The following is a 12,275-nucleotide window of genomic DNA, read 5'->3' on the forward strand; positions in this document are numbered from 1 at the left end:
TTTACCTCTCCTGCTGCTGCTGCTGCTGGCTGTCCAGCAGCAGACTGAAGGTGCCTGCTGCTGTGCGCAGGTATATAAAGGCTCAGAGCCTATTATGACACGCGCAGCCAGCGTTCCATTGCCACATTCCGTCTACTGCAGGCGGGATACCTGGATGGCTGAATGTCACTGAGAAGCTCACAGAGACCGCCATAAGCAACAGTTTAAAAGAATGCCACAGACTAATCAACCAAACTTTTTGGGTTGGTTTCTCTTTTATAGTCTGCAGGCATTAAATGAAAGAAGTCAGTGTTCCAGCAGAGGGAGACAACGTTTCAGAAAAGGCATTGTAGCAAACCAAAAAAGAAATTTTAAGCGCAGCAGAGTAACCAGCTCACATACCTGTTAGCTCAGGTGAGTTTAAAAGGCTGCTGTTGATAACAAGGGCATTTGCTAAATAGATGGTGTGTGTGCAACAATATACTGAAAGGTCAATTATATTGTGCAGCTTATCTCACCACCTGTAGTTATTTAGGTGAAAGCTCCAAAATGCTTGCCTAATATGTCTGTTTATCCAAAAGGAAGTATAGAGGGAGAGCTAGATAGATAGCATTGCATTACATTACATTACATGGCAATGCAATGCACAGTTGCTGAAGTTGAACCAAAATGAGCTTGTCATCTGGCTTCTGCAACTTTTAACATGAAAAATCCAATGAGGAGAAGAAAAGCAAAGCCAAAGAGTCCATCCCAAAATCCGACAAACAAGCAAAATGAACAAAAAGCATTGAATTCAATTCTTTCTGATTTTAGAAACTGCATTAAAGAAGGGGTGCACCGGTCCTGGAGATACTGCAATACCAGGTCAATGCGTGGAGTGGACAGAGCAAGCTCTTTTTCCATCTCCCTGTTCTAAAAATCCATTTAATATATGGTCCCCAGATAGGGGACGTATCAGATATTAAACTGATAAGAACAGATACTACACTTGATCTTAGCCAAAAGGCCGAGAAGCGATAACCAGAATTGGTTTCTGACTACGGTGCCACCCAAGGATTCTGAAAAGTCCATTTGTGGAGATGGCCACCTGGACTCCCGTTAAGAAGACATGCTGTCAACCTCTAGATCCCTCACATGCCTGCACTTTTCGGCTTGCTGCTGCTGCAATCCACGCGTTTTAGATCTGCATAACTCCACCTCTTTTAGCACAGTACCCTCAACCCCCGGCTGTTCCCACCCGCCTCAACACCGTTGGAAGGGAGGAGAACCAATTAAGGCGGGGGGGGGGTGGAACGAGCAGCTGTCTACCCTTAGCAGGAGGGTTGCTGATTAATTACCTCTCCTGCTGCTGCTGCTGCTGGCTGTCCAGCAGCAGACTGAAGGTGGCTGCTGCTGTGCGCAGGTATATAAAGGCTCAGAGCCTATTATGACACGCGCAGCCAGCGTTCCATTGCCACATTCCGTCTACTGCAGGCGGGATACCTGGATGGCTGAATGTCACTGAGAAGCTCACAGAGACCGCCATAAGCAACAGTTTAAAAGAATGCCACAGACTAATCAACCAAACTTTTTGGGTTGGTTTCTCTTTTATCGTCTGCAGGCATTAAATGAAAGAAGTCAGTGTTCCAGCAGAGGGAGACAACGTTTCAGAAAAGGCATTGTAGCAAACCAAAAAAGAAATTTTAAGCGCAGCAGAGTAACCAGCTCACATACCTGTTAGCTCAGGTGAGTTTAAAAGGCTGCTGTTGATAACAAGGGCATTTGCTAAATAGATGGTGTGTGTGCAACAATATACTGAAAGGTCAATTATATTGTGCAGCTTATCTCACCACCTGTAGTTATTTAGGTGAAAGCTCCAAAATGCTTGCCTAATATGTCTGTTTATCCAAAAGGAAGTATAGATGGAGAGCTAGATAGATAGCATTGCATTACATTACATTACATGGCAATGCAATGCACAGTTGCTGAAGTTGAACCAAAATGAGCTTGTCATCTGGCTTCTGCAACTTTTAACATGAAAAATCCAATGAGGAGAAGAAAAGCAAAGCCAAAGAGTCCATCCCAAAATCCGACAAACAAGCAAAATGAACAAAAAGCATTGAATTCAATTCTTTCTGATTTTAGAAACTGCATTAAAGAAGGGGTGCACCGGTCCTGGAGATACTGCAATACCAGGTCAATGCGTGGAGTGGACAGAGCAAGCTCTTTTTCCATCTCCCTGTTCTAAAAGTCCATTTAATATATGGTCCCCAGATAGGGGACGTATCAGATATTAAACTGATAAGAACAGATACTACACTTGATCTTAGCCAAAAGGCCGAGAAGCGATAACCAGAATTGGTTTCCGACTACGGTGCCACCCAAGGATTCTGAAAAGTCCATTTGTGGAGATGGCCACCTGGACTCCCGTTAAGAAGACATGCTGTCAACCTCTAGTTCCCTCACATGCCTGCACTTTTCGGCTTGCTGCTGCTGCAATCCACGCGTTTTAGATCTGCATAACTCCACCTCTTTTAGCACAGTACCCTCAACCCCCGGCTGTTCCCACCCGCCTCAACACCGTTGGAAGGGAGGAGAACCAATTAAGGCGGGGGGGGGGGGGGGGTGGAACGAGCAGCTGTCTACCCTTAGCAGGAGGGTTGCTGATTAATTACCTCTCCTGCTGCTGCTGCTGCTGGCTGTCCAGCAGCAGACTGAAGGTGGCTGCTGCTGTGCGCAGGTATATAAAGGCTCAGAGCCTATTATGACACGCGCAGCCAGCGTTCCATTGCCACATTCCGTCTACTGCAGGCGGGATACCTGGATGGCTGAATGTCACTGAGAAGCTCACAGAGACCGCCATAAGCAACAGTTTAAAAGAATGCCACAGACTAATCAACCAAACTTTTTGGGTTGGTTTCTCTTTTATAGTCTGCAGGCATTAAATGAAAGAAGTCAGTGTTCCAGCAGAGGGAGACAACGTTTCAGAAAAGGCATTGTAGCAAACCAAAAAAGAAATTTTAAGCGCAGCAGAGTAATCAGTTCACATACCTGTTAGCTCAGGTGAGTTTAAAAGGCTGCTGTTGATAACAAGGGCATTTGCTAAATAGATGGTGTGTGTGCAACAATATACTGAAAGGTCAATTATATTGTGCAGCTTATCTCACCACCTGTAGTTATTTAGGTGAAAGCTCCAAAATGCTTGCCTAATATGTCTGTTTATCCAAAAGGAAGTATAGAGGGAGAGCTAGATAGATAGCATTGCATTACATTACATTACATGGCAATGCAATGCACAGTTGCTGAAGTTGAACCAAAATGAGCTTGTCATCTGGCTTCTGCAACTTTTAACATGAAAAATCCAATGAGGAGAAGAAAAGCAAAGCCAAAGAGTCCATCCCAAAATCCGACAAACAAGCAAAATGAACAAAAAGCATTGAATTCAATTCTTTCTGATTTTAGAAACTGCATTAAAGAAGGGGTGCACCGGTCCTGGAGATACTGCAATACCAGGTCAATGCGTGGAGTGGACAGAGCAAGCTCTTTTTCCATCTCCCTGTTCTAAAAATCCATTTAATATATGGTCCCCAGATAGGGGACGTATCAGATATTAAACTGATAAGAACAGATACTACACTTGATCTTAGCCAAAAGCCCGAGAAGCGATAACCAGAATTGGTTTCCGACTACGGTGCCACCCAAGGATTCTGAAAAGTCCATTTGTGGAGATGGCCACCTGGACTCCCGTTAAGAAGACATGCTGTCAACCTCTAGATCCCTCACATGCCTGCACTTTTCGGCTTGCTGCTGCTGCAATCCACGCGTTTTAGATCTGCATAACTCCACCTCTTTTAGCACAGTACCCTCAACCCCCGGCTGTTCCCACCCGCCTCAACACCGTTGGAAGGGAGGAGAACCAATTAAGGCGGGGGGGGGGTGGAACGAGCAGCTGTCTACCCTTAGCAGGAGGGTTGCTGATTAATTACCTCTCCTGCTGCTGCTGCTGCTGGCTGTCCAGCAGCAGACTGAAGGTGGCTGCTGCTGTGCGCAGGTATATAAAGGCTCAGAGCCTATTATGACACGCGCAGCCAGCGTTCCATTGCCACATTCCGTCTACTGCAGGCGGGATACCTGGATGGCTGAATGTCACTGAGAAGCTCACAGAGACCGCCATAAGCAACAGTTTAAAAGAATGCCACAGACTAATCAACCAAACTTTTTGGGTTGGTTTCTCTTTTATAGTCTGCAGGCATTAAATGAAAGAAGTCAGTGTTCCAGCAGAGGGAGACAACGTTTCAGAAAAGGCATTGTAGCAAACCAAAAAAGAAATTTTAAGCGCAGCAGAGTAACCAGCTCACATACCTGTTAGCTCAGGTGAGTTTAAAAGGCTGCTGTTGATAACAAGGGCATTTGCTAAATAGATGGTGTGTGTGCAACAATATACTGAAAGGTCAATTATATTGTGCAGCTTATCTCACCACCTGTAGTTATTTAGGTGAAAGCTCCAAAATGCTTGCCTAATATGTCTGTTTATCCAAAAGGAAGTATAGAGGGAGAGCTAGATAGATAGCATTGCATTACATTACATTACATGGCAATGCAATGCACAGTTGCTGAAGTTGAACCAAAATGAGCTTGTCATCTGGCTTCTGCAACTTTTAACATGAAAAATCCAATGAGGAGAAGAAAAGCAAAGCCAAAGAGTCCATCCCAAAATCCGACAAACAAGCAAAATGAACAAAAAGCATTGAATTCAATTCTTTCTGATTTTAGAAACTGCATTAAAGAAGGGGTGCACCGGTCCTGGAGATACTGCAATACCAGGTCAATGCGTGGAGTGGACAGAGCAAGCTCTTTTTCCATCTCCCTGTTCTAAAAATCCATTTAATATATGGTCCCCAGATAGGGGACGTATCAGATATTAAACTGATAAGAACAGATACTACACTTGATCTTAGCCAAAAGGCCGAGAAGCGATAACCAGAATTGGTTTCCGACTACGGTGCCACCCAAGGATTCTGAAAAGTCCATTTGTGGAGATGGCCACCTGGACTCCCGTTAAGAAGACATGCTGTCAACCTCTAGATCCCTCACATGCCTGCACTTTTTGGCTTGCTGCTGCTGCAATCCACGCGTTTTAGATCTGCATAACTCCACCTCTTTTAGCACAGTACCCTCAACCCCCGGCTGTTCCCACCCGCCTCAACACCGTTGGAAGGGAGGAGAACCAATTAAGGCGGGGGGGGGGGGGTGGAACGAGCAGCTGTCTACCCTTAGCAGGAGGGTTGCTGATTAATTACCTCTCCTGCTGCTGCTGCTGCTGGCTGTCCAGCAGCAGACTGAAGGTGGCTGCTGCTGTGCGCAGGTATATAAAGGCTCAGAGCCTATTATGACACGCGCAGCCAGCGTTCCATTGCCACATTCCGTCTACTGCAGGCGGGATACCTGGATGGCTGAATGTCACTGAGAAGCTCACAGAGACCGCCATAAGCAACAGTTTAAAAGAATGCCACAGACTAATCAACCAAACTTTTTGGGTTGGTTTCTCTTTTATAGTCTGCAGGCATTAAATGAAAGAAGTCAGTGTTCCAGCAGAGGGAGACAATGTTTCAGAAAAGGCATTGTAGCAAACCAAAAAAGAAATTTTAAGCGCAGCAGAGTAACCAGCTCACATACCTGTTAGCTCAGGTGAGTTTAAAAGGCTGCTGTTGATAACAAGGGCATTTGCTAAATAGATGGTGTGTGTGCAACAATATACTGAAAGGTCAATTATATTGTGCAGCTTATCTCACCACCTGTAGTTATTTAGGTGAAAGCTCCAAAATGCTTGCCTAATATGTCTGTTTATCCAAAAGGAAGTATAGAGGGAGCGCTAGATAGATAGCATTGCATTACATTACATTACATGGCAATGCAATGCACAGTTTCTTAAGTTGAACCAAAATGAGCTTGTCATCTGGCTTCTGCAACTTTTAACATGAAAAATCCAATGAGGAGAAGAAAAGCAAAGCCAAAGAGTCCATCCCAAAATCCGACAAACAAGCAAAATGAACAAAAAGCATTGAATTCAATTCTTTCTGATTTTAGAAACTGCATTAAAGAAGGGGTGCACCGGTCCTGGAGATACTGCAATACCAGGTCAATGCGTGGAGTGGACAGAGCAAGCTCTTTTTCCATCTCCCTGTTCTAAAAATCCATTTAATATATGGTCCCCAGATAGGGGACGTATCAGATATTAAACTGATAAGAACAGATACTACACTTGATCTTAGCCAAAAGGCCGAGAAGCGATAACCAGAATTGGTTTCCGACTACGGTGCCACCCAAGGATTCTGAAAAGTCCATTTGTGGAGATGGCCACCTGGACTCCCGTTAAGAAGACATGCTGTCAACCTCTAGACCCCTCACATGCCTGCACTTTTCGGCTTGCTGCTGCTGCAATCCACGCGTTTTAGATCTGCATAACTCCACCTCTTTTAGCACAGTACCCTCAACCCCCGGCTGTTCCCACCCGCCTCAACACCGTTGGAAGGGAGGAGAACCAATTAAGGCGGGGGGGGGGTGGAACGAGCAGCTGTCTACCCTTAGCAGGAGGGTTGCTGATTAATTACCTCTCCTGCTGCTGCTGCTGCTGGCTGTCCAGCAGCAGACTGAAGGTGGCTGCTGCTGTGCGCAGGTATATAAAGGCTCAGAGCCTATTATGACACGCGCAGCCAGCGTTCCATTGCCACATTCCGTCTACTGCAGGCGGGATACCTGGATGGCTGAATGTCACTGAGAAGCTCACAGAGACCGCCATAAGCAACAGTTTAAAAGAATGCCACAGACTAATCAACCAAACTTTTTGGGTTGGTTTCTCTTTTATAGTCTGCAGGCATTAAATGAAAGAAGTCAGTGTTCCAGCAGAGGGAGACAACGTTTCAGAAAAGGCATTGTAGCAAACCAAAAAAGAAATTTTAAGCGCAGCAGAGTAACCAGCTCACATACCTGTTAGCTCAGGTGAGTTTAAAAGGCTGCTGTTGATAACAAGGGCATTTGCTAAATAGATGGTGTGTGTGCAACAATATACTGAAAGGTCAATTATATTGTGCAGCTTATCTCACCACCTGTAGTTATTTAGGTGAAAGCTCCAAAATGCTTGCCTAATATGTCTGTTTATCCAAAAGGAAGTATAGAGGGAGAGCTAGATAGATAGCATTGCATTACATTACATTACATGGCAATGCAATGCACAGTTGCTGAAGTTGAACCAAAATGAGCTTGTCATCTGGCTTCTGCAACTTTTAACATGAAAAATCCAATGAGGAGAAGAAAAGCAAAGCCAAAGAGTCCATCCCAAAATCCGACAAACAAGCAAAATGAACAAAAAGCATTGAATTCAATTCTTTCTGATTTTAGAAACTGCATTAAAGAAGGGGTGCACCGGTCCTGGAGATACTGCAATACCAGGTCAATGCGTGGAGTGGACAGAGCAAGCTCTTTTTCCATCTCCCTGTTCTAAAAATCCATTTAATATATGGTCCCCAGATAGGGGACGTATCAGATATTAAACTGATAAGAACAGATACTACACTTGATCTTAGCCAAAAGGCCGAGAAGCGATAACCAGAATTGGTTTCCGACTACGGTGCCACCCAAGGATTCTGAAAAGTCCATTTGTGGAGATGGCCACCTGGACTCCCGTTAAGAAGACATGCTGTCAACCTCTAGATCCCTCACATGCCTGCACTTTTCGGCTTGCTGCTGCTGCAATCCACGCGTTTTAGATCTGCATAACTCCACCTCTTTTAGCACAGTACCCTCAACCCCCGGCTGTTCCCACCCGCCTCAACACCGTTGGAAGGGAGGAGAACCAATTAAGGCGGGGGGGGGTGGAACGAGCAGCTGTCTACCCTTAGCAGGAGGGTTGCTGATTAATTACCTCTCCTGCTGCTGCTGCTGCTGGCTGTCCAGCAGCAGACTGAAGGTGGCTGCTGCTGTGCGCAGGTATATAAAGGCTCAGAGCCTATTATGACACGCGCAGCCAGCGTTCCATTGCCACATTCCGTCTACTGCAGGCGGGATACCTGGATGGCTGAATGTCACTGAGAAGCTCACAGAGACCGCCATAAGCAACAGTTTAAAAGAATGCCACAGACTAATCAACCAAACTTTTTGGGTTGGTTTCTCTTTTATAGTCTGCAGGCATTAAATGAAAGAAGTCAGTGTTCCAGCAGAGGGAGACAACGTTTCAGAAAAGGCATTGTAGCAAACCAAAAAAGAAATTTTAAGCGCAGCAGAGTAACCAGCTCACATACCTGTTAGCTCAGGTGAGTTTAAAAGGCTGCTGTTGATAACAAGGGCATTTGCTAAATAGATGGTGTGTGTGCAACAATATACTGAAAGGTCAATTATATTGTGCAGCTTATCTCACCACCTGTAGTTATTTAGGTGAAAGCTCCAAAATGCTTGCCTAATATGTCTGTTTATCCAAAAGGAAGTATAGAGGGAGAGCTAGATAGATAGCATTGCATTACATTACATTACATGGCAATGCAATGCACAGTTGCTGAAGTTGAACCAAAATGAGCTTGTCATCTGGCTTCTGCAACTTTTAACATGAAAAATCCAATGAGGAGAAGAAAAGCAAAGCCAAAGAGTCCATCCCAAAATCCGACAAACAAGCAAAATGAACAAAAAGCATTGAATTCAATTCTTTCTGATTTTAGAAACTGCATTAAAGAAGGGGTGCACCGGTCCTGGAGATACTGCAATACCAGGTCAATGCGTGGAGTGGACAGAGCAAGCTCTTTTTCCATCTCCCTGTTCTAAAAATCCATTTAATATATGGTCCCCAGATAGGGGACGTATCAGATATTAAACTGATAAGAACAGATACTACACTTGATCTTAGCCAAAAGGCCGAGAAGCGATAACCAGAATTGGTTTCCGACTACGGTGCCACCCAAGGATTCTGAAAAGTCCATTTGTGGAGATGGCCACCTGGACTCCCGTTAAGAAGACATGCTGTCAACCTCTAGATCCCTCACATGCCTGCACTTTTCGGCTTGCTGCTGCTGCAATCCACGCGTTTTAGATCTGCATAACTCCACCTCTTTTAGCACAGTACCCTCAACCCCCGGCTGTTCCCACCCGCCTCAACACCGTTGGAAGGGAGGAGAACCAATTAAGGCGGGGGGGGGGGGGGGTGGAACGAGCAGCTGTCTACCCTTAGCAGGAGGGTTGCTGATTAATTACCTCTCCTGCTGCTGCTGCTGCTGGCTGTCCAGCAGCAGACTGAAGGTGGCTGCTGCTGTGCGCAGGTATATAAAGGCTCAGAGCCTATTATGACACGCGCAGCCAGCGTTCCATTGCCACATTCCGTCTACTGCAGGCGGGATACCTGGATGGCTGAATGTCACTGAGAAGCTCACAGAGACCGCCATAAGCAACAGTTTAAAAGAATGCCACAGACTAATCAACCAAACTTTTTGGGTTGGTTTCTCTTTTATAGTCTGCAGGCATTAAATGAAAGAAGTCAGTGTTCCAGCAGAGGGAGACAACGTTTCAGAAAAGGCATTGTAGCAAACCAAAAAAGAAATTTTAAGCGCAGCAGAGTAACCAGCTCACATACCTGTTAGCTCAGGTGAGTTTAAAAGGCTGCTGTTGATAACAAGGGCATTTGCTAAATAGATGGTGTGTGTGCAACAATATACTGAAAGGTCAATGATATTGTGCAGCTTATCTCACCACCTGTAGTTATTTAGGTGAAAGCTCCAAAATGCTTGCCTAATATGTCTGTTTATCCAAAAGGAAGTATAGAGGGAGAGCTAGATAGATAGCATTGCATTACATTACATTACATGGCAATGCAATGCACAGTTGCTGAAGTTGAACCAAAATGAGCTTGTCATCTGGCTTCTGCAACTTTTAACATGAAAAATCCAATGAGGAGAAGAAAAGCAAAGCCAAAGAGTCCATCCCAAAATCCGACAAACAAGCAAAATGAACAAAAAGCATTGAATTCAATTCTTTCTGATTTTAGAAACTGCATTAAAGAAGGGGTGCACCGGTCCTGGAGATACTGCAATACCAGGTCAATGCGTGGAGTGGACAGAGCAAGCTCTTTTTCCATCTCCCTGTTCTAAAAATCCATTTAATATATGGTCCCCAGATAGGGGACGTATCAGATATTAAACTGATAAGAACAGATACTACACTTGATCTTAGCCAAAAGGCCGAGAAGCGATAACCAGAATTGGTTTCCGACTACGGTGCCACCCAAGGATTCTGAAAAGTCCATTTGTGGAGATGGCCACCTGGACTCCCGTTAAGAAGACATGCTGTCAACCTCTAGATCCCTCACATGCCTGCACTTTTCGGCTTGCTGCTGCTGCAATCCACGCGTTTTAGATCTGCATAACTCCACCTCTTTTAGCACAGTACCCTCAACCCCCGGCTGTTCCCACCCGCCTCAACACCGTTGGAAGGGAGGAGAACCAATTAAGGCGGGGGGGGGGGGGGGTGGAACGAGCAGCTGTCTACCCTTAGCAGGAGGGTTGCTGATTAATTACCTCTCCTGCTGCTGCTGCTGCTGGCTGTCCAGCAGCAGACTGAAGGTGGCTGCTGCTGTGCGCAGGTATATAAAGGCTCAGAGCCTATTATGACACGCGCAGCCAGCGTTCCATTGCCACATTCCGTCTACTGCAGGCGGGATACCTGGATGGCTGAATGTCACTGAGAAGCTCACAGAGACCGCCATAAGCAACAGTTTAAAAGAATGCCACAGACTAATCAACCAAACTTTTTGGGTTGGTTTCTCTTTTATAGTCTGCAGGCATTAAATGAAAGAAGTCAGTGTTCCAGCAGAGGGAGACAACGTTTCAGAAAAGGCATTGTAGCAAACCAAAAAAGAAATTTTAAGCGCAGCAGAGTAACCAGCTCACATACCTGTTAGCTCAGGTGAGTTTAAAAGGCTGCTGTTGATAACAAGGGCATTTGCTAAATAGATGGTGTGTGTGCAACAATATACTGAAAGGTCAATTATATTGTGCAGCTTATCTCACCACCTGTAGTTATTTAGGTGAAAGCTCCAAAATGCTTGCCTAATATGTCTGTTTATCCAAAAGGAAGTATAGAGGGAGAGCTAGATAGATAGCATTGCATTACATTACATTACATGGCAATGCAATGCACAGTTGCTGAAGTTGAACCAAAATGAGCTTGTCATCTGGCTTCTGCAACTTTTAACATGAAAAATCCAATGAGGAGAAGAAAAGCAAAGCCAAAGAGTCCATCCCAAAATCCGACAAACAAGCAAAATGAACAAAAAGCATTGAATTCAATTCTTTCTGATTTTAGAAACTGCATTAAAGAAGGGGTGCACCGGTCCTGGAGAAACTGCAATACCAGGTCAATGCGTGGAGTGGACAGAGCAAGCTCTTTTTCCATCTCCCTGTTCTAAAAATCCATTTAATATATGGTCCCCAGATAGGGGACGTATCAGATATTAAACTGATAAGAACAGATACTACACTTGATCTTAGCCAAAAGGCCGAGAAGCGATAACCAGAATTGGTTTCCGACTACGGTGCCACCCAAGGATTCTGAAAAGTCCATTTGTGGAGATGGCCACCTGGACTCCCGTTAAGAAGACATGCTGTCAACCTCTAGATCCCTCACATGCCTGCACTTTTCGGCTTGCTGCTGCTGCAATCCACGCGTTTTAGATCTGCATAACTCCACCTCTTTTAGCACAGTACCCTCAACCCCCGGCTGTTCCCACCCGCCTCAACACCGTTGGAAGGGAGGAGAACCAATTAAGGCGGGGGGGGGGTGGAACGAGCAGCTGTCTACCCTTAGCAGGAGGGTTGCTGATTAATTACCTCTCCTGCTGCTGCTGCTGCTGGCTGTCCAGCAGCAGACTGAAGGTGGCTGCTGCTGTGCGCAGGTATATAAAGGCTCAGAGCCTATTATGACACGCGCAGCCAGCGTTCCATTGCCACATTCCGTCTACTGCAGGAGGGATACCTGGATGGCTGAAAGTCACTGAGAAGCTCACAGAGACCGCCATAAGCAACAGTTTAAAAGAATGCCACAGACTAATCAACCAAACTTTTTGGGTTGGTTTCTCTTTTATAGTCTGCAGGCATTAAATGAAAGAAGTCAGTGTTCCAGCAGAGGGAGACAACGTTTCAGAAAAGGCATTGTAGCAAACCAAAAAAGAAATTTTAAGCGCAGCAGAGTAACCAGCTCACATACCTGTTAGCTCAGGTGAGTTTAAAAGGCTGCTGTTGATAACAAGGGCATTTGCTAAATAGATGGTGTGTGTGCAACAA

General features: G+C 45.3%; 9 non-coding genes across 9 annotated transcripts; all 9 read right to left on the reverse strand.

Moving 5' to 3' along the window:
* Positions 1 to 806: 806 nt before the first annotated feature.
* Positions 807 to 997, reverse strand: LOC141209500 (U2 spliceosomal RNA). Its single transcript, XR_012279694.1, has one exon. It is a non-coding gene; the product is annotated as a U2 spliceosomal RNA (small nuclear RNA).
* A 1,120-nt stretch (positions 998 to 2,117) lies between these two features.
* On the reverse strand, positions 2,118 to 2,308 carry LOC141210080 (U2 spliceosomal RNA). Its single transcript, XR_012280259.1, has one exon. It is a non-coding gene; the product is annotated as a U2 spliceosomal RNA (small nuclear RNA).
* Positions 2,309 to 3,434: 1,126 nt separating this feature from the next.
* On the reverse strand, positions 3,435 to 3,625 carry LOC141210460 (U2 spliceosomal RNA). The gene has a single exon (XR_012280628.1). It is a non-coding gene; the product is annotated as a U2 spliceosomal RNA (small nuclear RNA).
* Positions 3,626 to 4,745: 1,120 nt separating this feature from the next.
* Positions 4,746 to 4,936, reverse strand: LOC141209502 (U2 spliceosomal RNA). Its single transcript, XR_012279696.1, has one exon. It is a non-coding gene; the product is annotated as a U2 spliceosomal RNA (small nuclear RNA).
* Positions 4,937 to 6,059: 1,123 nt separating this feature from the next.
* LOC141209503 (U2 spliceosomal RNA) lies at positions 6,060 to 6,250 on the reverse strand. The gene has a single exon (XR_012279697.1). It is a non-coding gene; the product is annotated as a U2 spliceosomal RNA (small nuclear RNA).
* A 1,120-nt stretch (positions 6,251 to 7,370) lies between these two features.
* LOC141209504 (U2 spliceosomal RNA) lies at positions 7,371 to 7,561 on the reverse strand. The gene has a single exon (XR_012279698.1). It is a non-coding gene; the product is annotated as a U2 spliceosomal RNA (small nuclear RNA).
* A 1,119-nt stretch (positions 7,562 to 8,680) lies between these two features.
* LOC141209505 (U2 spliceosomal RNA) lies at positions 8,681 to 8,871 on the reverse strand. The gene has a single exon (XR_012279699.1). It is a non-coding gene; the product is annotated as a U2 spliceosomal RNA (small nuclear RNA).
* A 1,125-nt stretch (positions 8,872 to 9,996) lies between these two features.
* LOC141209506 (U2 spliceosomal RNA) lies at positions 9,997 to 10,187 on the reverse strand. Its single transcript, XR_012279700.1, has one exon. It is a non-coding gene; the product is annotated as a U2 spliceosomal RNA (small nuclear RNA).
* Positions 10,188 to 11,312: 1,125 nt separating this feature from the next.
* LOC141209907 (U2 spliceosomal RNA) lies at positions 11,313 to 11,503 on the reverse strand. Its single transcript, XR_012280094.1, has one exon. It is a non-coding gene; the product is annotated as a U2 spliceosomal RNA (small nuclear RNA).
* Between the last annotated feature and the right edge of the window lie 772 nt (positions 11,504 to 12,275).

The sequence above is a fragment of the Phyllobates terribilis genome, unplaced genomic scaffold (genome assembly GCF_046119375.1).
Source record: "Phyllobates terribilis strain yellow unplaced genomic scaffold, ASM4611937v1 Scaffold_169__1_contigs__length_4117513, whole genome shotgun sequence".
Lineage (NCBI taxonomy): Eukaryota > Metazoa > Chordata > Amphibia > Anura > Dendrobatidae > Phyllobates > Phyllobates terribilis.